Consider the following 24,743-nt stretch of genomic DNA (forward strand, 5'->3'; position numbering starts at 1 on the left):
GTTGAAGGGTTATTCATTACACGTTTTGTGCAACGACCTACATGTACATGTAGCTATTCTTCCAAATAAAGAATATTGTATATTTTCTCTAGTAAAATGTTATATAATATTTATACATACAGCAATAAAATTCAATTGATGTGGTAAAGTATTTGATTATTGAGTTACTTTGTAAATCAGCTATTTGCATTATATTAGGATTACATTGACAAAGTTTCTTCCCAGACTAAAGTATGTTTTAAATGAGGTGTATGGACTAGCGCTGGGCACGGGTAGTAATACTCGTTGAACTCGCGGGTTTATCTTTTCTCGAGTATCGGGTAATAGAGATTTCGGGTATTGCAGTCCTTCGGGTTCGGGTTTTGACTTTCGAGTTCGGGTTTTGGTACACGGATCTGTCGGGTAGTGTTAACAAAAACTCGGTCTATTGCACCCTGCGCTCTTAGTCTGGGGCCACATGGCATTTCTGTGTCATTTTTGCTAAGGAGGCATGACAATGGGGTTTAACGAGTCTTTAATTTAATAGATAGAATAAAACGTATCATACCTTCTTTACCATACCTACTAGAAATATTGTAGCCAAGCAGTGATTACTGGTCATTAAAAGGTGAGAAGAAATACTTACATCAAATTTTATTTGCGCAATTAGCCAAACCGGCTTCGTAAACAAGTCTATGTCTTTTTTAATATGGCGCGTGTTCGGTATTACTGATAACACATAGGTCCTTAGTCTGTATCCGCTATCGCCTTGTTGGAAACTGCCATCAGCGTGGATAGTAGCAGTGAAAATTTAATAACGCTGTTTAAATTGATTACCACAGCTAGCTATTATGGATTACATAATTCATTATAACCAAGTTTTACCAAGCCAACGAGCCTTACTAACGGAAAAGGCCGATGATGTAAAGTTTTTTATGAGATTTGGAGCACCATCTACAAAAAGTTAGAGAGGTCCATAGAACATGCTTAAGTATTAAACTACCATCTTCTGCCACATGTTGACACGAAAATGCCCTGTGGCCCCAGACTATCTTGACTGTTTAACAATCCACCTATTAACGCTGCGAGTACGAATGTCAGTCGATAAAAACTGAAAAATGATACACAAATTGAAAAGAAATATAATTGCTTTGTAAAATTAAATATATATATCTGTTTAAAAACTTTAAAACATAAAATCCATATCAACAAACTCGATACCCGAAAAACCAGTAGGCAAATAAATTCCCGAGCCTAGCACTACTAGCTACCCGGTACTCGAAAAACCCGAACAGAAGGGGGCAGGCCTAAACCCGTTGACCAAGAAGTACTCGTGCCCAGCACTAGTATGGACTGTGAATCCTTTAAAACCAATTTTTTTCAAGCCATCACATAGTTTACTTTAACCCCGCTGAATGAAGCTGTCTTTAAATATTTCAGTGTGCATAGATCATTGCTTGTACAATGGCTTTCAAAAACGAAATTCCAGACAAAAAAAGATCGCAAAGTTTTCACCCGCAAAATCATATAATTGCTGATTATCCATTTACACGAGTTTCAACTTAAGACTCGTATGAATTATGTAAAACAAGATTATAACTACAGATATCGAAAGAAGCAAGAGTCATAACTTATATTATTATATATTACAAACATCCACCTACAAAGTAATATTTGTACTATACTATTCTCGTTTGAATTACCTGTAGGTCCATTTTTGCTACAACTTGCTAACATTTACCTACAAACTAATATTGCACTACACTATTCTATGTATAAATATGTCTAGTAATGAATATCATAAAAATGAAGTAAAGTGAGTATTGCTTCAAAACCCTTAACGCATGTTTCATGTTGTAGTTTCACTGCATAGTTACAAATATTTGTTTCTAGATGTGCATGTACAGTACATTGCCTATGATAATATTTCAGCAAATTTAGAAGAAATAACATCAGTTTTTTTGTTGGAAAATCTTTGAAAGCTTATCATAAGTATGCTGCAACCATACTTCTTTGGTTTAAATTAAAAGTGTTAATGTTTCTAATTTTGCCTATACTGAACGGCTTAAAGTTGTTTTTTTTTTGTTAGATTGCTAGCAAAATTGTAGACAGAGGACTAGAGAGAGAAAAAGAAAGAGAGGGTGAGAACGAAAGAAATACAGATGAAATCAGCTGTAGAGTGAGAGAGAGAAAGAGAGAAAAGTAGAAGAGCTAAAGAGAACAAGAGAGCAAAATAGCAAGATAAAAATTAAGATAGAGATTAAATCCATTCTTAATTGTTTTTTTCTTGCGCATAATGAGACTCTTACTCGCATAATCATAACATAACAAATTACTAAATATGACCTTTGCAAATAAAGTAAATATAGGTTGTAGGTATCAGAGTGATAGTATGTTCGGCAGCCCCAATTAGTAGTAATGTCTCAATTGTGATAAATAACTTCAACTGCATGATGTCTTCTTTAACTGAAAATCAAAAAAAGGTAAACAAAAATGCTTTCAACCAACACGACAACACCATTTTTGTTTTTACTCTAAAAGCAACATGCAGTAATTGTGGTATTGGCTTGTATTTTCAACTGTGTTTCATCGATTACTAAAAACCTTTTGCATGATTCTAATATGGGATGCAAAATAAAAAGTGAGACAGGCTAAAGACTGAGAAAGAAGAAATTAAAAAAATAAGAGAGAAGAATAGAAACAGGCGAAGAGAAAGAAGGAAAGAGAGAGGTAGATAGATAGATAGATATGGGCAGACAGACAGACAGACAGACTAACAGATAGATAGATAGATAGATAGATAGATAGATAGATAGATAGATAGATAGATAGACAGATAGATAAAGAGATATAGAGATACAGGGATAGAGAGATAGATAGAGAGATAAAGAGATAGAGAGATAGAGAGAGAGATAGAAAAAGAGAGATAGAGAGATAGATAGATAGAGAGATAGAGAGATAGAGAGATGGAGAGGGAGAGATAGACGGATAGAGAGAGATAGAGAGATAGATAGAGAGAGAGAAATAGAGAGAAAGATATAGAGATAGAGAGATAGATAGATAGAAAGATAGAGAGAGATAGAGAGATAGATAGATAAAGAGAGAGAGATAGAGAGAGAGATAGAGAGATAAAGAGAGAGAGATAGAGTGATAAATAGATATATAGATAGAGGGTGAGAGAGTGAGATAGAGAGATAGAGAGTTAGAGAGATAGAGAGATAGATAGATAGGTAGATAGATAGATGGGTAGATAGGTAGATAGATAGAGAGATAGAGAGAGAGACATAGAGAGATAGAGAGATAGAGAGAGAGATAGAGAGAGATAGATGGAGAGAGTTAGAGAGATAGAGAGATAGAGAGATAGAAAGATAGAGAGATAGAGAGATAGAGAGATAGAGAGATAGAGAGATAGAGAGATAGAGAGATAGAGAGATAGAGAGATAGAGAGATAGAGAGATAGAGAGATAGAGAGATAGAGAGATAGAGAGATAGAGAGATAGGGCGAGAAAAAGAGTGAAAGAGAGAGATAGGAGGAGAGAGAAAGAGAGAAAGAAAGCTAGACAATGAAAGAAAGTTAGGCAAAATGAACGTCAGAGAGATGAAAAGAGACAGCTAAAATAACGATAGAGAGAGAAAGGGCTAACAAACTAGAGATAAACAAAAAAGCAATAGGTCTAATGAAAAAGGGCGAGAAAGAACACCAAGCTGCATCAGAGAAAAGGTAGCAAGAAAAGTGAGAGAATGAAAAGAAAAGAGAAATCAAAGGAATGAGCAAGAAAGAAAGCGAAAGCAAGATGATGAGACAAATTGAGAGTAAAGAGTAATCGTAAGAGTCGAGGTTTGAGTTTAAGCAAATCTAGGCCAAGAGCAGAGTTTGAGCATGAGCAAAAGCACTATGTAGAATTTTTACAGACTTAAATTATCACCGTTATGAAATCTCTACATAAAAAGTACTGAATCGTAATTAAACTTATTCATGTAGCAAATTACACATATCCTAAGAAATAATCTAAAGCAGTGTAATCAGCTGACCCTTTCATTTTCTGTTAATCAATAAAACACCATTACCATAGGTAATTACCCTGCTTACCATAGCTACTCATGGTAGTCTCCCCAGTATCAAGCTATAACTTTACAATAGCTTATCACAATTATTACATTTGAAATATTCAACGATCACTTTCGTCATTTGAATCAAAGTTCTCAACAAATAAAAATCCTTTTGAAAATAAAAAATTTTTTTCAAACCAACCAATAAACATTGTATATGTGAAATGGTGGTGTGATTAGCTTTTGTGCATTTTAATCAATGTTTCTAAGGAAACAGGGTTGCTTATTGCAGTTTGAAAAGCATATCACTAGTCATATCATACGTAATTTCTCGAGGTACCAAGCTCCAACCAGATCGGCAATGTTACTAAATAAGTTACATTTCCTATAGAAATGTTTCCCAGTACAGCTGATAGGTTGGCAATGCAAACTCAAATTTAGGCTTCATGATGCAATCAGTAGTAGATAAGAAGTACACATTGGAAAAGTAAACAACTATTTGTTAAATCAAAAAGCAGTAACAAAAAATTGACCATAGTACACAGTGAGCAAAAACTGATAGTAAAAGACCCACTAAATATATATCAAAGTCGATCCAAGTTGGCTCAAGTGTTTTCAAAGTTTGCATACACTTGAGAGAGAGAAAACCGGACAAGAACTAAAGGCTTAACATAGTTCTACAAATTAAAGTAATTTCTACTATTTAAAAAGAGTTTTTAAGCTAAAAAACTGCTTCCGGTTTGTTTTCTGGACCAAATTATACAGACATCCAAAGTTTCACTCTAATTCTAAGCCAGATGAAAGATCGAAAAAAGGTCAAATGGTCTTTTGGTGCAAACTTGTTGATAAAGAGTTCAACAAATAGTATGTTTAGTAGCATCAGTACTACTACATGCTACTATTACCTGTTACTCATTATTAAGTTACCTGTTAATAGTAGGTATATGGGCTATAATAAAACCAAGTAATCTCATAGTAAAGTCTGTTACTTTTGAGCAGGTTATTCTTATATATTAAAAACAACTATCTACAAAGTAATACTTGTACTATACTATTCTCGTTTGAGTTACCTGTAGGTCCATTTTTGCTACATCCTGCTAACATCTACCTAAAAAGTAGTTTTTACTACACTATTCTATGTTTAAATATGTCTAGTAATAAAGATTACAAAAAAAATGAAGTAAAGTGAGTATTGCTTCGAAGCCCTTTACGCATGTTTCATGTTGTAGTTTACTGCATAGTTACAAATAATTGTTTCTAGATGAGCATGTATATTGCCTATGATAGTATTTCAGCAAATTTAGAAGAACTAACATCAGTCTTTTTGTTGGAAAAACTTTGGAAAGCTGATCATAAATATGCTGCAACCATACTTCTTTGGTTTAAGTTAAAAGTGGTAATGTTTCTAATTATGCTTATACCAAACGGCTTAAAAGTTGTCCTTTTTGTTAGATTGCTAGCAAAATTGTAGACAGAGGACTAGAGAGAGAAAAATAAAGAGCGAGTAAGAACGAAAGAAATACAGATGAAATCAGCTGTAGAGTGAGAGAGAGAGAAAGAGAGAAAAGTAGAAGAGCTGAAGAGAACAAGAGAGCAAAATAGCAAGATAAAAATTGAGAGAGAGAGAGATGAAATCCATTCTTAATTGTTTTATCTTACGCATAATGAGACCCTTACTCGCATATTCATAACAGAACAAATTACTAAATATGACATTTGCAAATAAAGTAAATATAGGTTGCAGGTATCAGAGTGATAGTATGTTCGGCAGCCCCAATCAGTGGTAATGTCTCAATTGTAATAGATAAATTTAACTGCATGATCTCTTCCTCAACTGAAAATCATAAAAAGGTAAACAAAAATGTTTTCAACCAACACAACAAAGCCATTTTTGTTTTTACTCTAAAAGCAACAAGCAGTGATTGTGGTATTGGCTTGTATTTTCGACTGTGTTTCATCGATTACTAAAAACTTTTTGCATGATTCTAATATGGGATGCAAAATAAAAAGTGAGACAGGCTAAAAACTGAGAAAGAAGAAATTAAAAGAATGGGAAGGAAAACTAGAAACAGCAGAAGAGAAAGAGAGATAGATAGATAGACAGTCAGACGGACATACAGAAAGACAGACAGACATACATAAAGACAGACAGATAGATAGATAGAGATATAGATAGATAGATAGATAGAGAGATAGAGAGATAGAGAGATAGAGAGATGGAGAGATAGAAAGATAGAGAGATAGAAAGAGAGATAGAAAGATAGATAGGGAGATAGAGAGATAGAGAGATGGAGAAATAGAGAGATAGAGAGATAGAGAAATAGAGAAATAGAGAAATAGAGAGATAGAGAAATAGAGGGATAGAGAGATAGAAAGAGAGATAGAGAGATAGAGAGATGGAGAAATAGAGAGATAGAGAGATAGAGAAATAGAGATAGAGAGATAGAGAGATAGAGAGATAGAGAGATAGAAAGAGAGATAGAGAGATAGAGAGATAGAGAGGAAGAAAGCAAGATAAAGAAAGAAAGTTAGGCAAAATGAACGACAGAGAGAGGAAAAGAGACAGCCCGAAATAGCGATAGAAAGAGAAAGGGCTAACAAACCAGGATCAACAAACAAAGCAATAGGTCTAATGAAAAAAAGAGAGAGAACACCAAGCTGCAGCAGAAAAAAGATAGCAAGAAAGGCAAGATAGTGAAAAGAAAAGAGAAATCAAAGGAATGAGCAAGAAAGAGAGCGAAAGCAAGATGATGAGACAAATTGAGGGAAAAGAGTAATCGTGAGAGTCGAGGTTTGAGTTTAAGCAAATCTAGGCCAAGAGCAGAGTTTGAACATGAGCAAAAGCATATGTAAAACTTTTACGGACTTAAATTATAACCGTTATAAAATCTATACGTAAAAAGCACTGAATCGTAATTAAACTTATTCATGTAGCAAATTACACATATCGCTAAGAAATAATCTAAAGCAGTGTAATCAGCTGACCCTTTCATTTTCTTTTAATCAATAAAACACCATTACCATAGGTAATTACCCTGCTTACCATAGCTACTCATGGTAGTCTCCCCAGTATCAAGCTATAACTTTACAATAGCTTATCACAATTATTGCATTTGAAATATTCAACGATCACTTTCGTCATTTGAATCAAAGTTCTCAACAACAAAAAATCCTTTTGAAAATAAATTCTTTTTTTCAAACCAACCAATAAGCATTGTATATGTGAAATGGTGGTGTGATTAGTTTTTGTGCATTTTAATCAATGTTTCTAAGGAAACAGGGGTGGTTATTGCAGTTTGAAAAACATATCACTAGTCATATCATACATAATTTCTCGAGGTCCCAAGCTCCAACCAGATCAGCAATGTTACTAAATAAGTTACATTTCCTATAGAAATGTTTCCCAGTACAGCTGATAGGGTGACAATGCAAACTCAAATTTAGGCTTCATGATGCAATCAGTAGTAGATAAGAAGTACACATTTGAAAAGTAAACAACTATTTGTTAAATCAAAAAGCAGTAACAAAAAATTGACCATAGTACACAGTGAGCAAAAACTGATAGTAAAAGACCCACTAAATACAGTCAAACATGGATAACTTGAACTTCAAGGGACCGAGCAAAAGTGTTCGAATTATCAGAGCGTTCAAGTTATCACAGCACTGTCACAAGTCCATATATTTACTTATTTATTAGTAGATACATGTACATATACAAACTATAATATAAATCAAAAGCACAAATGGCTTGTTTCAAATTAAATGCTTCTAATGTAAAGTTTAAAACGTTTTCATGAAAAAGTATAGAGATTTTTCTATCACTTGAGATTGGTTTGTTGTTTGAGGTGATGTTATTGCCAGGACGTTTTTCAGATTGACATTGGCAAAACTTGATCGTTGTTGAAATGCTCAAAAGAAAAGACATTTTTTTCTTTTGGGGTTTTACCCACGATCAATTTTGCCGTTTTTTCTTGAAGTTTATGCAGATTACCTTACTTTACCTGGGATTCGTTAAGAGCAACACTCCGAGGCAGTTCAATTAGAAGTTTTACGAGGTTTTACGGTACATTCTATATCACTCACGCCTTTTTAATAGATACTTATTGAATGTACACACGTATTCTGTGTTTAGGTCAAACGATGAATAGTTTTTTGTAGCTCAGACAACGTATACAGTACGTTTAATTACAACATTTTTTAAGACGTTTTAAACATTCAACATTCCGACGTTGATTCAACACGGAATCAACGTCAGAAAACTATTCATCACGGGCTAGCCGGGTCACGCACTCAAAGATTTTTGCCACGCACATACAAAACAAAAACAACATGCAATTTTTGTTTTGTATGTGCGTGGCGAAAATCCTTGCGCTCGTGACCCGGCTAGCCCGTGCTATTCATCGTATCGCAGTATAAATCAAATTTCACCAAACTTTTAGAAAAGTCGTTGACAAAAATATTTTGCCGATGGTGGTAATAACGACGCTTATGAATTACGAAAAGATGAAGTTTACCTCTATGGCTTTGAATAAAGTGATTTTCTAAAGCGATAACAACCGTTTCGGTACCGTTGGGCAAAAAACAGTTCGAATTAACAGTGTTGAGTTCGAGTTATCTATAGCAATTTATCATTACGTGGGAACGGACCAAAGGAAATGTTCGAATTAACCATGTGTTCAAGCTATCCGTGGACGAGTTATCCATGTTTGACTGTATATATCAAAGTTGATCCAAGTTGGCTCAAGCGTTTTCAAAGTTTGCATACACTTGAGAGAGAGAAAACCGGACAAGAACTGAAAGCTTAACATAGTTCTACAAACTAAAGTAAGTTCTACTATTTAAAAAAAGTTTTTAAACTAAAAAACTGCTTCAGGTTTGCTTTCTGGACCAAACTATACGGACATTTAATTTTTCGCTGCACTTCAACGCCAAATAAAAGATTGAAGTACTTAGCTGTAAACTTCTTGATAAAATGTTCAACAAATAGTATTTTTAGTAGCATCAGTATTTACTATTCTGTGTTACTATTACCTGTTACTCATTATTAATTTACCTGGTAATAATAAGTATATGGCCTATAATAAAATCAAGTATTCTCATAGTAAAGTCTGTTACTTTTGAGTCTGTCACTTACTATTACCTGTTACTCATTATTAATTTACCTGTTAGTAGTAAGTATATGTTCTATAATAAATTCAAGTAATCTCATAGTAAAGTCGGTTACTTTTGAGCAGGTTACAAATAGAATACCTATGCTCACCACACTACAAAGTTAACAAAAACTTTGTGAGTTGGTAAATTTTGGTACATGGCAACACATATGTTTTTATTTTTACTATTTTGAAAAGTTAGCTTTTTATCAATGCGTTGTAAGCTGAAACAAAGGCTCTATCAGCACATGCTCATGAGTTACTTTGAAATAGCTCAATTATCTTTGTTATAACATCTATAAATATCGAGCGCTAGGTTGCAATGAAACTTGTCCATCTAATAATTTTCACATATCTAAGCAATAAGCTAAATCGTAAAAGAAACGAATGTTTTCAGTTCCTGCAAATAAATACCTAAAAGATCATTACACATAGATGATTAAAGTGGAAATGTTCAAAGAACACTCTTATCACTTGAATTAAGTTTCTCAGTAGTTAAAATCAATTGGAATGTTTATAACATGTTCTTTTATTTTGTTAAACCAAATAACAGGCAACATACACTTTAGATAGTGGGGTAATTAGATTTTATGCTGGGTAATCAATGTTTCTGAAGAAACTCGGACACCAATTGCAGTTCGAAAAATGTATCACTGGTTATATCATATGTAAATGCTTGAGGTATCAAGTTCTCACTAAGTGAGCAGGTCAGCTAAACTTGCAATTTGCTGTTAAAGCTTGTTTCATACCAACTGATAATTTAGCAACGCAAAAAAAAGGTTATACTCTAAGATGCTAGCAGCAATGTATATGTAATACACTAAAAAGAAAATGGACAATCATTTGGGAAATCAAGTAAAAGCATTAACAAATTGATCAAAGTATATAAGAACAAAACACTGATAATAAAATGCTCACCAACTATATACACCAGAATACAGATACACCGATAACTCTTCTATTATTCTAAGACATTTGTAAGACTACTATTAAACACAAAAGATCGCGCCATCAGATAAAAAGAAGCCATACATTCTGTAGTAAGAAGAGTGTATGAAGTACGTTTTTATGATGCTGATAACTCAGTATCTTGGTGATGAACCTTGCTAGTGCGACAAATGATAGAAAGTCGTTTCTTAAGCTTAGCCAGATAATTAGGGTGTGTAACTCCATAAAATATAACATTTCCTATACCATAAAGGTACTGAAAGAAACCACTCAACTGAGTCATTATAAAAACAATGTCTTGCTCTTTAGGAAATGAAAACATTTGTAATAAAATTGTGAAAACAGATGGAGAAAGAGAAACATAAAATATGGTAAAGGTACCAGCGACGAAAACAAACGACTTTGTGAGCAGCGGATCATTTTCCCTTTGGGTTTGCCTTTTTTTCATTTTTTGTAGCTCTCTGCATGTTGCCAACAGAAATATAGTAGAAGTAATGAGAAAAATGAGTGTTCCTCCTATAGATACAACTAAAGCAATAATTATATACAAGCTAGACATATTTTTGATAAGCTTTCCTCTTAAAATGCAGCTTATTGGTGGGATTAAAAAAACTGCAGCAATGCCATAAAAGACTGTGCTGAGCCAAACAATCAATGAGACCTTCCCAATGTTGTTCAAAATTTTTGATGACTTGTAGCTGAAAGGGCGACAAATGGCGTAGTATCTGTCAAAGCTGGCAAGAGTTAGAAAGCTATATCGAGAGCTCATAGCTGCAACGGAAAGTCCTTCCACTAGATGTAGGCTAATCGAGTTTTCTAGCAAAGGATGCATACCTCGAATTGTGTGAAAAACAGATGCTATAGCTGCGCAGCTGAAGACAACGTCAGCAACAGAAATGTGAACCAGTATCCAGAAATAGTTTTTCTTACTCAGATCTTTGGTCTCTCTTAAAATAAGAATATGAAGGATATTGGTGAGCACAGAAACCACGTTGAGTACCACGGCTAACACTCCGATTGCCTCATGCTGTATTTCGGGTTGACACAAACCCCATTGCGTTGTGTTGTTCAACGACATATCTGTATAATCCTTTCTGTTCTTCTGAAGTAAAAGCAAATTGTGTTTCAATTTATATACAAGTTTCCAACTTAATAAGTTAGTATTGATCAGAAATGCTAAAAAGGCTATATGTTTAATGCAAACTGCCTTTTATATTCAGTCCATTGATTATAAGCATGTGTTCTGTTTAATAAGATTTTTAATAATGGTTGTTACAAGTAACCTGTCTCTTTGTTTCATTTCAGACTACGGTTCAGACTACATTTCTGTATAAACCTTTCTATTCTTCTGCAGCAAAAACAATATGTGCTTCAATTTATATACAAGTTCTCGACTTAATGTGTTAGTATTGATCAGTGATGCTAAAAAGGCTATATCTTTAATGTGAACTGCATTTTATATTCAGCCCATTGTTTAGAAGTATGTGTTCTGTTTGATAAGTATTTTAATAATGGCTGTTACAAGTAGCATATCTGTTTGCCTCACTTCAGACGAAGTGAAGCATGTTTTGATATACTGTAATTAGGTTGCTATATCGTATATATTCTGCATTATAATATACTAGAATTTATTAGTAGGTGGTACATCTGAACTAATCTATTGTACATATTGTAAAGAATATTGTTGGGCTGCTTTGCTAGCTCCAACCCAAAACCTTAATGAAAAATCACTTTTTTAGTATAATAAAGGTATATTTGCTTTAGTTGCTGTAAGTATGCAGACATGAACACAAGTAGGCGCAAATGAGCTCTGATTTCTGTTGATGTTAGCTGGCCTTTAAGTAGTTTGAGGCCTCGTAAACTCCCCCTTGTTTGACTCAGCTTTGGATTGGGTGCCAACTTAAGCTGAACCGAGTTATAGTGCCACCATGAAACCGTGACTCTGACTCCCACCCTTAAATTATCAAATCCTATTGCTTTACACCGATAAACACTGATAAAAATAATATTTTATGGTACTCTAAACTTTATAACTACAAAATTTCAAAGAATGATGCTAAAGCATGAATATGTATTTTAAAACATTGTAAACTCGCAATTGTTAAATCCCTCACCTTAAATGCAAGTAGCAAGTAATGACTTGTAGCAGTGGTAGAAATTATGACTTGACATTTGTGAAAGTAGTGATTTTGTAGTAAGTTGTTGCTAGCCCTAATTATCAACAAGAGACACAAATTGTTTTATTATACTAAAACTCAAATCTATGGTAAAATTTAGATTTGTTAGTTGCAAGCTAAATAAAAAAGTGAGTTCAACATTTTTGGAGCAATTTACATGGATAAGTGTTCAAGTTACTTTTCCACATAGACCGTCAAAAGAACTGACAGCTAGTAAAAGATTTTATAATGATAGTTCCCAATATTTAATAACAGTGTGATAAAATGAAGGGTCAACCAAGGCAACGCATATAACGTGAATCTTGAAAAACCTGAACCATTTCTACAAAGCTAACATAAAAACCGGCTATTACAGTGAATCTTACAACTGTAAACTTTTCATGCATTATATATGATTTAACCAAATATACATACAGACCATACCAAGAGCCTGTAAACCAAATAATGCATGATTAGAAAAGGCCGTAAACTTCCAAGCATAGTTAAATAATGCAAAGTACAAAAAATTCTGCAAAAAGCTGTTTCAAACACCTTAGCTGTTATTTTGGAGTTGTTCTCTTACTTTTTAACACACCAAGAAAACTGTTACTCTAGATCAATTTGAACAACTATTGGTTCCAGTAATTTAATCCAATCATTTATACTATCTTATAGTTAACTGGAACTTATATATACTCAATAACTTTTTATGAGGTCATTTATATTTTTGCTCTCATGATGAGCTTTTGCAAAGTTAATAATTAAGAATGCCTCTATTTTAAAAGAAGTATGGCATTTAACTTGTTCGTTCTCGAAACAGAATAACTATTTAACTTGATGTTAAGACATAAACGCAAACAAAGGACTATCTAAAAAGCATAAAGGCATAGAGTAGCATAAGCAACAATTATCTAAACGTATAAACATTAAAATAATGTTACATTTACTGTACCATGTGAGTTTATTCCCGTGATGCAGAATATTGGGAAAGATGGCCACAACCAAGGTAAAGATTTGTTCTTTTTATAGTTTAGCTTTGTAGCTTGTTTCAAACTTTAATAACTTATTTAAATAGCTAGTTTAGCTGTGAATAATTTACTGAAGACTTTGATTAAATCAATCAGATTAGCTAGATACCAATAAAAGCTCTAATTAGAATGCACCTAAAATTTCATCAGGTTAGATTATAATTTGATTTAAAGTTAAAAACTCATTGAATACTATTCAACAAGTCAAATTAAATTGGCCGCTTTCTCTATTTTTGTTGCAATGAATTGTGGGAATGCAACCTTTGAACTCATTGTTCTTCTATTGTGAAAAATATTTAAACTAGGTCACAAATGTGCATATAGCAAGTACTCAGTTGTAATTGAACAAGTTTCTGCAAGGAACAGTCATGTGTTACATAAATTATTTTCAGAAATCAAAAAATTCAAAAAGACTCGTAGTCTTTTTGTATGGTTATAAAATTACTTTAGATTTATAGAAACCTTTCTAGTTCAATGTAGAATGTAGAAGTGTACTGTAAAAACAGTAGCTGGTGAACCAACTTTAAGAACAATGCCAAATTTGTTTAAACATTTTTAAAATAATATTTTTAAAATGTATTATTATTAAATAATTTTTAAATAAATTTTAAAAATATTATTATTATTAAAAAATTGGGGGAAGGGGGGGTTTTGTAAGTTGTGAATAAATTTGTATTAGAAGGCTTAAGAGATATTTAAACAAAGTGATCTAAAGATAACAACCATGAATTTATTGTTCTGTATATTTACCTACAGCATTGTAGTTGAAAAAAGTATTTTCCTATAGCTGTTGGCCAAAGGATAGCTAAGATAACTAAGAAAAAATAACCATAATTAACAAGGACCAACTAGGAACAGATGCACTGACATTAAAGCCTGGTTTCCATATGACAGCGCAAGTCGTGCAACAAGGCGAACGACGTCGTGCGTAGGCCGGCTGTGATATAGAAACGTCAACGCGTGACGATCGCGTGATGTGCGTACGCTGGTTGCAAAGATCCGACAGAATGGATTTGTGTGACGAGTGCGCACGATGATGTATCCCACAATACACCGCTCGACCTTTTCAACCTATCCCGCAATTCAAACCGATGGCTGTTTTCCGAATAAATCGGTCTCCTGTACGAAAGAGTAAGCCTGGTTTTCATATGACAGCGCAATATCGCAACGGAGGGCTGTTTTTTCGAAGAAATCGGTCTCTCCTACGAAAAAGTAAGGAAATTACCCACACTGTCCAATGCAAGCATGGCGCCTACGCACGATATGGAAACACTGCATCGCAGCCCAAGAAATACATTGTGTACGACCACTGGGCCGCGCACGATCATTGCGCTGTCATATGGAAACCAGGCTTAAGTGATGAGGATTTTTTTTACAACTCAGACTATTTCTGACTAGCTATTCAACCAATCAATGTTTAATATTAGTTTCTTTAGCTTATTAGACAGACCACAAAAAAGCTCTTTAAAAACCATGTTGACAAAATTATTTTTCAAATTACAAACAGTTGAGAATTGTTTTTTTTTCTATTTATATTGCAGTGTAATAAGCAGTTTTTAGAGAAAATAAAATTTGTAGTATGAATTCATTGCAGTGATAAGCATACCAGTGTGCAATGAAGGTACTTGTACACATGGATGCTTGTAAACTGCAAAGGAGTTCATGCATCAAGCCAACGCTTTTACCTACGTTTAGAAAACCAACTGCAAGCTAATGACCCATACACTGATGATTTATAATAGTTGAGTTGCTGATCACTATTGCGTAGTAATAACTTTTACTGAGCACACGAGTCTTGTCTGACATCAATCAAGGAAATGCTTATGTCTTAAGTGTTTAGGGCTTTATTTTTTTAAGTTGTGAAAATTATATCATATTTCAGAATTAAATATTAATTCAGTAAATATACAGGTATATATATATATATATATACAGTATTTTATTGGCAATAATTTCATTTCACAAATAGAAATGTTTTTCAAATTAGGCCATACAACAATAGTAAAACAAAAGAAGGGGTAAAAAAGCAACAGTTAGCCATTAAAATTGCATAAATAGTCCGACAAATAGTGTTTAAATGTCTTTTCTCTGCTAAGAGAACGGATATTGGGTGGAAGATTGTTAAAGCAGCTAGAAATGACATTTTCAAAGTGATTGTTAGTGATTATATGCAATTTGTTCACATTATGTAAGTTGAAATGAGTTGAGAACCTGTAATTGTCATGTAAAAAACGAGGACACAAACCATGAAAAATCTTGACCATTGAATTGAAGTAAAGTAAATATTTAGCATAGGCAGAGTAAGAAGACGCGGCAATTTAGAAAGATCATTCGTTGGAATAATAAATGCAGGAATATGATGTAAATTTGCAATGATTCGAAATGCTCTTTTTTGCAACAAAAATAAATCCTTAGTGACATATTTTGGAGCTAGATTATAATAAATGTGGATACCATAAATAATATGGCAAAATATAAACCGATAATAAAATACAATAGCAAATTTTAAGTTCATGTATGGCCTGCAAAACTGGAGCAGTGTCAATGACTTCGTGACCTTACTACCAATAGTGTCGACATGATTATTCACTGAGAGTTGATCTGTCAAAACAAATCCTAACAATTTTGTCTCATGTCTACAAGTGATGGATTGACTATTAAACTTAAGAGTAAAGCTGTAGAAGGTATAAGTTTGTGTTAGTAGAGCAATGGGTACAAATGTGCAGTTTATTTTTTAGGTAGAAAAATTTGCAAAGTGCTTGCTATAATAATCACACAAAAAGTCAATGGTTGTAAAGATCACATTGTAACTGTCCGGAGGGTATAATTTTAACTAATATACGCAAGCAACAATCATTCTATCACTGATGGGATTAATCGGATGAGAAGGAGAGAAACATTACCAAAAAAAAAGATTTTTAAAACAAAAGTTAATTTTCCAATAGTGTCAGCTCTATTTATTATTTGAAGACTACCAGCAGAGTTGTTCCGAAGCCATACTTGTGGGAAATGACCAGCTAGAAATTATGTTGGCCAATTTACTCCAAGTTTTGTCTTACTAATGAACATGCAAGATGATAATTATTTTCAATGATGCTAATAAAAGTTAATACTTCTTTTTATTGCAAAGATTATCCCACGACCAAACGAGCGGGAGCGAAGTTTGAGAGTTTTTACGATAAATGCATGTGCACACAACTTACGAAAATTATTCATCAACAAAGTCGCAAACCCTTGTCTCGAAATCTCATCAACAAATTTGGCCATCGTTTTGAAGAGTCGTTAAAGTATAATAACAATTCAAAACACATATAAGCCTATTTAAATATGTTACCAAGTCTTTGTAAATTGTCGACAGTCTCTTAAAACTTACCCATCTGAACGGATTATACACAAATAGACAGATTTATTTGGTCAAAAATCGTTATTAAAACTTGCTAAGCCTTACACCTATCAAATTTAAGACCGGAAATTGAAACGCCGAGCAAGAGAATAGAACCATTAAGTTGTGCGCATTTCACAAAAAAATAACGTGCACATTCTATCAGTTTATAGCATTGTCGAATTGCCGAAGGTTTCTGTAATTAACGTAGGAGTACTGAAATCGTTTCATTTTGCCGATTTCAAAGTAACTGAAATTTTAGACACTTTTGAGTACTTTGGTATTCTAACTGATGTCCCACGCAGTGTAAGTAAAGGAAATGGCGATGATTTTTTTTAACGATTTTTATGAGATTATTACAATATTTAATCATAAATTTGGATGACTACAGAACAATGACTACAAAGTACGGATTTTCTAAAAATCTATATAAATATCACAACTTTTTGATATTGCTAGCTATGACGTTTAGAAATGTAAATAAAATTGTGCATTGGTTTTATATTATTACTATATTAATAATATTGGTTATTCTAATAATATCAGTGCATTTTACTTCTAATATTGGCCAATATTGCAATTCTGCTATTGCAGGGGAGAGATATAAACATATAATCTTTTCCTTTTATTATTGCTATTTGTTGTATATAATAACACTCACACCCAGCACATTACAGCTACCAGTGCAGCTATCCTATTGCACTGCAGTGCCATTTGGCTGCTAATATTGCATTTCTCAACCATCAGTACCCTTCCTTTTTTTCCAATATCTCTTTGGGTGTGGGCTATATGACAGTGGAATTTCTAGTGTGTAATATTTTTATATACACGCACCAAAATTGATGTTGGAAAGTTTTTTGTATTCCTATTGCTATTGATAATTCTTGCATGAATGGTTACTCACACTTTGCACTTCATTCAAAATGCAAGTCAAAAACATATGACAACAGATACTTATGTCAAAGATACATATGACATCAGAGTTGTCAGTTACCGTAAAAGTGTATGTACCGAAAGTATGACCTTGGTATTTCATAAAGTTGCTGAAAAGTTAGTTTAAAAAAATCAGAGGTTGTCATGCTGTTTTATTATAATACTAAATCATAGATATAAATCAAATATATCTTCAGCTTCTTGTAGTTATGCTGGATCACAAAATCCACTATCAGCACAAACAGGCCAGGTTTCCCCGTATTTCTCTGCACAGTGCCTGTAAGAAGAAACAATCAGATGTTGTTCATTTGTATACTGTATCTGTTATGAAACATGTTAGTGGGCATGCGCAGGCGCTTGTAATTTTTTCTCAATACTTACTGGTCTTTGGTGCACTCGATGTTACTGCACTCATTGTTGAAACAGAAGATCATATTGTGGCTGAGACAGTCTCTATAACAAACAAGAAAGTTTATTTAGTGTTTGTACTGATATACTTACAATAAATCAGTAAAGATTAATGCTAACAAGCTCCAGTTTACTAAAAATGTCCTAAAATGTATGAAATAGAATTGATAATTACCAGTCACATGGTGTAACTAAATTTACTTTTTGCTGTTTCGTTGAGTTAAAAGAATTCTACCCACCAGTATTGTATTGATAACGTTAAGTTTAACTGAGTTTATTTATTAAAACAAACTTTGATTGTAGGCATTTTTTCGCGCAGTATATAGACTAGTAAACTAATTTTACGCAATGTACGAACAGTGCATAAATGTACAGACCATAAATGTACGCAGTGTACGAACTGTACATAACTGTAAATAACATAACTGTACGCAATGCATGAACTGTGCATAACTGTACATAACATAACTGTACGCAATGTACGAACTGTACATGACTGTACATAACATAACTGTACGCATTATACAAACTGTACACAACTGTACATAACATTTTGTACATAACAGCTCGTACATTGCGTACAGCTATGTTTTGTACAGTTATGTACAGTTCGTACATGGCGTACAGTTATGTTATGTACAGTTATGTACAGTTTGTGCATTGCGTACAGTTATGTTATGTACAGTTACGTACAGTTCGTACATGACTTACAGTTATTTTACGTACAGTTATGTACAGTTCGTACATTGCATCCAGGAATGTTATGTACACTTATGTACAGTTTGTATGCATAAAATAACTGTACACAATGTATGAACTGTACATAGCTGTACATAACATAACTGTACGCAATGTACGAACTGGACATAACTGTACATAACTGTACATAACATAACTGTACGCAATGTACGATCTGTACATAACTGTACATAACATAACTGTACGCAATGTACGAACTGTATCTAACTGTACATAACTGTTCGCAATGTACGAACTGTATATAACTGTACATAACATAATTGTACGCAATATACGAGCTGTACACGAATGTACATAACATAACTCTACACAATATACAAACTGTACACGACTGTATATAACATAACTGTACGCAATGTACAAACTACTATACAATATTTTTTTGTAAATTTGAGCAGCTTCTCAATATTTCTGTTGTTTAAGCTGTTATGATAGTTTGCCACTCAATTATCAAAATTTTGTTGAATAGCTTTTCATAACCATTGAAAGCTCATGGAAGCTTTTTATAACCTTTGAAAGCTCATGAAAGCTTTTTATAACCTTTGAAAGCTCATGAAAGCTTTTCATAACCATTGAAAGCTCATGGAAGCTTTTTATAACATTTGAAAGCTCATGAAAGCTTTTTATAACCTTTGAAAGCTCATGAAAGCTTTTTCAAACCTTAGAAAGCTCATGAAAGCTTTTTCAAACCTTAGAAAGCTCATGAAAGCTTTTTCAAACCTTAGAAAGCTCATGAAAGCTTTTTCAAACCTTAGAAAGCTCATGAAAGCTTTTTATAAAAAGTTGAACAAAAGTATTTCCATGCAATCAGACCACACTTGTTTTAATGTTTTAGAATGCGGAAAGTTTAACAAAGTTTGTACTTGCTGAAAGCTTTTCTTAAACCATTTATTACCAGATTTTATTGTAAAGCCAAAATCACTACAGTGGCATGTAATTCACTGCATGGCAAATATGATAAATCTGACCATATTATGTTAAAACTTGTTGTTTTGCTAACATATCACATTGAAAAGCATCTAGTACTATGCTGTGTTGAATCTATTTACTCAATTCTTACAGTATGTTGTTATTTTTTAAACTTTAACTCAATTAAATTATTTAAAAGAACTGACAAAAATTTTCCATTATAACAGCTCTCAGGCTAAGACTACAAAAGTTTGTAGTGAAGTATTTGACATAATTTAGTGATTAAATTGGGAGCAAAGTTTTGAAAAACATTATTCCATAGAGTATTTTGCTTTGATTTTTATACTTTTCTAATAAAAAATGTGCCAGCTTCCAAAATTCTTGGTTTACTTACAGATCTTTTGTACAACGACCTGTTTTCAAAAGTCATTTAACACTATTATTACTGTTATATAGAAAATACAGTTTTACTAAAGCAAACTGAAGATAGGTTCATTACATTCAACTTACGCATATGTACTGCAGGGTATCGATTGAGAGGTTGACAGGCTGACCACAACCAAACAGCAGAAGATTGTAAAGATGGAGCGTTGCATAATAAACATCCCTCTGAAAAAAATTTATTCAGTATCTGTACAAGTAAAAGCCACTTGCAGCAGCTATATGGCCCAAATGAAAAAAGTGATTTTAAATATTTTAGCATCTTTTTATAACCACCTAAAAATTTAAGTTTAGGTGTACTTAATGTAAAAACAATATATGCTAGAATGAACTGAATCTACAGTCTTGAAGTTCTAAATCTACTTGTAGTCATTATACTGCCAACCATCAATGTTTGACAGATCAAATACTGATAATTATTTTTTGGTTAAAATATACACATCACATAAATATTCGAGCATGAAATATCCAAAGAAAAGCTGAAATACTGATAAACTTATTAAATAACTAGTTTGTTGGTTATGTAAAAAAGTTGTTACTACAATAAATAAAACGTAAATTTTTAAAAAGCGTTTGTTTTTTCTAAATAACACAACAAAAATAATACCCTCAGCATGCAACCATTTGAATGATATTAAAAATTATAATTTAAAGCTAACATTACTGGCTAGATTCTATTTAGTACAATCTAGTTACTACACTGCCAACCACATATCTCTGACAAGTTCCTTTGACAAAACGTTTTCAGCAAAAAACTAAACAGACAGAAAGCTTGAATACTAAAAAGTTTTTCATGTTACTAGGTCAGTGTTGCTATGAAGTCAAATGTTAACAATGTGTATTACAAAGCACTTACTTTTCTAGATAGCCGCATCTAAATTCAACTATTTAATGAAAAATAATACACAGATTTTTAATGCGAAGCAATGCTACATGGAGAAGTTGAAAGCTAATCAAAAGCTGGAGGTTACATTCAAATGACTACAATGAAGGTTATATGACTATATCATTTAAATATACTAGAAACCAACTAGAGATCATTGTGACTAAAGTATATAAAATAATAATAAAACAAATTATGGTCATAAATATTTCACCTATAAATAAAAAATGGAACCTAATTATCAATCTAATATTTCTAATGCTATGACTTACATTTTCTACTTAAAATAAAGCTTTGAACCAAATCATCACTTTTCACCCCAAAAAAGTAAAACTTGAAAATGAGACTTTTCTAACAAGATAGAGATGAACTATAAAGCTGTGACTGCCAATCCGTAACAACCAATAAAACTTACTAGTATGGCTGATATGAAGTACATGAGAGACATCTGATACTAAAGTAGCTAGCATCACCCAATCATATCAATGCCAACACAAGGTTTTTGGCCAATGAAAGCAAAGCTTTATTTCCAAAACCTGGTACAAATTGTGACCATTTTTAGTTCAGAAATTTTGAACAGTCAATGCATATAGTTGTTTTATAATTGTAAACATTTTTCATGCCTAGTTTGATTTAGTTAGACCGCATATGTCATAAAACTATTGCACTTGTGTTCATATGTGCATATAAAAACAATAATTGTTTAATTATTATTCATAACTATAACTATATTTATTCTTAAAAGTGCCAACCATCACTTTTTTAACTATTGGTAATGACACCTACCTAAATTTTTATGTTCAAATGTTGTAGTTTATAAAATGTGAAACTTCACAAACAATATGATAATAGCTACTTAGCTATTTCTAGGTGGCTGATAAGAAACAGTCATGCTAAAATAATCAAAATTCTATTAGTAACTAAATCAGTTATACACAAACTTGTCTTTAATGCCTCAAGTCTGAAAAAATAGGGAATTTTCAAGCTTTAAAATCTATAACTCTAGTTAGTTGACTTCTTGTTACTCTAGGTTGAATATAAGCTAAAGCTTTAGAATTCATCAGCTAATTGTCATTTCATGCATGCTATATTAGTAAAACAGTTCTTAAAAAAAACTAAGAGCCTTATTCATTTTATATCTGAAAACTATTTTTGAGCTGTCTCCGACTTGTGTTTTGAATGAAGTGCAAAGCGGGAATAACTAAAAGCCTGCATGAAATCTTCCCAAACATTATTTTATGTCAAGATAAAATCTAATGATGGTAAGGAAAACAGAAAATGTGAGGTTTTATTAATAAGATTTAGATAGAAAATTATGATAAAGAGGCAAAATTTAATTCAGGTTAAAACATGTGACTTAAGGAAAAAATTTCTTTATTTTGAAGCTGATTCCTCAGGTAGCCACCCTCATTAAAAACTGATTTTTAGAACATATTTTTTTCTCTTTGGTAACTGCTTAGATAATATCACATTCACAGCACAATTTGTCTGGTAAATTTTAACAGAGCCGTTTGTATTACAAATTGAAGTTAGAAATGCAAAAATCTTTACCCAAACTTTTACTCAAGAATTGTTAAAAGATTCACATCAGTAATAAGTTTTGTAATTTTGAGTGCTTTGTTGTGCGAACACATGATTTGGTTTCCAAACTGACTAATGAGTTCAGTTTACTCGCTAATGGACACTGAACATTTTTTGAAAGCCAATAATGTCACAATTGTTGCTCTGGACAACTAGAACAATGTTTTTTATGATTCAAAACCAAGACAAATGCTCAAATTTGACATTTTTCTTTGTAAAATCAAACCCGAGGCAAAACAAAAACCTAAGTTCAATCTTAGTTTTCACTTGAATCAAAAACAAAGATTGATGTTAACAGATAAGATTCTTTGCTCTGTAACTTAAAAAGTTATGTGAATATTTTGCTTCGCACTAAGTAACAAATTTCATATAACATAAGTGCCAAGTCGGGCGATTTCTCAAATTCAATTTGAATGTTAATCTATCTCACGCCGCTTGCAAAAGAAAAAAACAATGTGTGTACAGCGTTATATTTAGTATATATACAACTTTTGCAACAATCTAGTTGGTTGTGATAGACTGACATATGTGTCAACAAAACAGAGATTAAAATAGCTGCTCATTGTTCATAAATACAAAAATGATCAATTGGAGCAGGTTTCACAGGGTCGGTCCACCATTTCGAATTTCACGAGTTGGAGTATCGGCGAAAGCTCTCTTTTGTCCTAACCTTGACCCCTGGATACTAATAGACAGCAAAAGGGTAGTACCGCCTCTTGTAAAATATTTTGTTGTTTTGCTTTGTTTTAGGCATAATAATTTTTTAATATTTTAGCATTGCAGAATTTACTTTTCTGTTTAAAAAAACAAGCAAATCATTTTAAATGAACGTCGAAGATGTTCACACCCCATCAGGTTATTGAAGACTTAACAGTAGCATAATAAATGAAGTAGCATAGCTATTGCAACAAATAGTTGGTAAATAACATATCTACAGCAAAAAATAGCTGGTGCATAGCATAGCTACTGCATCAAATAGACTGAACATAACATAGGTACTGCCACAAATAGCTGATACATAACATAGCAACTGCAACAAATAACTGGTACAAAGCATAGCTACTGCAACAAATAGCTGGTACATAACATAGCTACTGCAACAAATAGCTGGTAAATAGCATAGCTACTGCAACAAATAGATGGTACGTAGCATAGCTACTGCATCAAATAGGCTGTACATAACATAGCTTTTGCAACAAATAGCTGGTACATAACATAGCTACTGCAACAAATAGTTGAAACATAGCATATCTACTGCAACCTATAGCTGGTACATAACATAGCTACTGCAATAAATAGCTGGCACATAACATATCTACTGTAACAAATAGCTGGTGAAAAGCATAGCTACTGCAACAAATAGCTGGTACATAACATAGCTACTGCAACAAATAGCTGATACATAATATGGCAACTACATCAAATAGTTGGTACATATCATGGCAACTGCAACAAATAGCTAGTACTAAGCATAGCTACTGCAACCAATAGCTGGTACATAACATAGCTACTGCAACAAATAGCTGGTACATAGCATAGCTACTGCAACAAATAGCCAGTACATAGCATAGCTATTGTAACAAATAGCTGGTACATAGCATAGCTACTGCAACAAATATATGGTACATAACATAGCTACTGCAACAAATAGCTGGTACATAACGTAGCAACTGCAACAAATAGCTGGAACATAGCATAGCTATTGCAACATATAGCTGGTACATAGCATAGGTACTGCAGCAAATAGCTGGTACATAGCATAGGTATACTGCCAGTTGCTATGTTATGCATCATAAACTGCATATTTTATGCCTAACATATCTCATTTATAGCACTGTTAATCATAAATTTATTAACCTAAACACTACTAATACATAGTTTGGCTCACTGATTTGAAACATTGAAATGGTTTTAGCTGTCCTATGCATAAATTCTTTTCAAAATAAACTTTGTTCAATCTCAACTTTGTAGGTTATAGCAGATGCAAGAGTAATTTGTTAGCATCTGAACAGTTTGCTTAACATTATTCTGCGCACAGTTGTAGTTCAATACATATTTGTTGAGCAATAATCAGATGTAAAGCAACCATAGTGTGATCAACAAGTTGCTGTCATCTGGCAGACAGGCAAAGCTGCT

General features: G+C 32.9%; 1 long non-coding RNA gene across 1 annotated transcript; it reads right to left on the minus strand.

Annotated features, from left to right (window-relative positions):
* Positions 1-17,744: 17,744 nt before the first annotated feature.
* LOC137388659 (uncharacterized) lies at positions 17,745-21,438 on the minus strand. The gene is made up of 4 exons (XR_010977986.1): positions 21,299-21,438; positions 20,213-20,311; positions 18,008-18,079; positions 17,745-17,903 (listed from the first exon to the last, which is right to left on the minus strand). It is a non-coding gene; the product is annotated as an uncharacterized lncRNA (long non-coding RNA).
* Positions 21,439-24,743: the final 3,305 nt, after the last annotated feature.

The sequence above is a fragment of the Watersipora subatra genome, chromosome 2 (assembly GCF_963576615.1).
Source record: "Watersipora subatra chromosome 2, tzWatSuba1.1, whole genome shotgun sequence".
Classification (NCBI taxonomy): Eukaryota; Metazoa; Bryozoa; class Gymnolaemata; order Cheilostomatida; family Watersiporidae; genus Watersipora; species Watersipora subatra.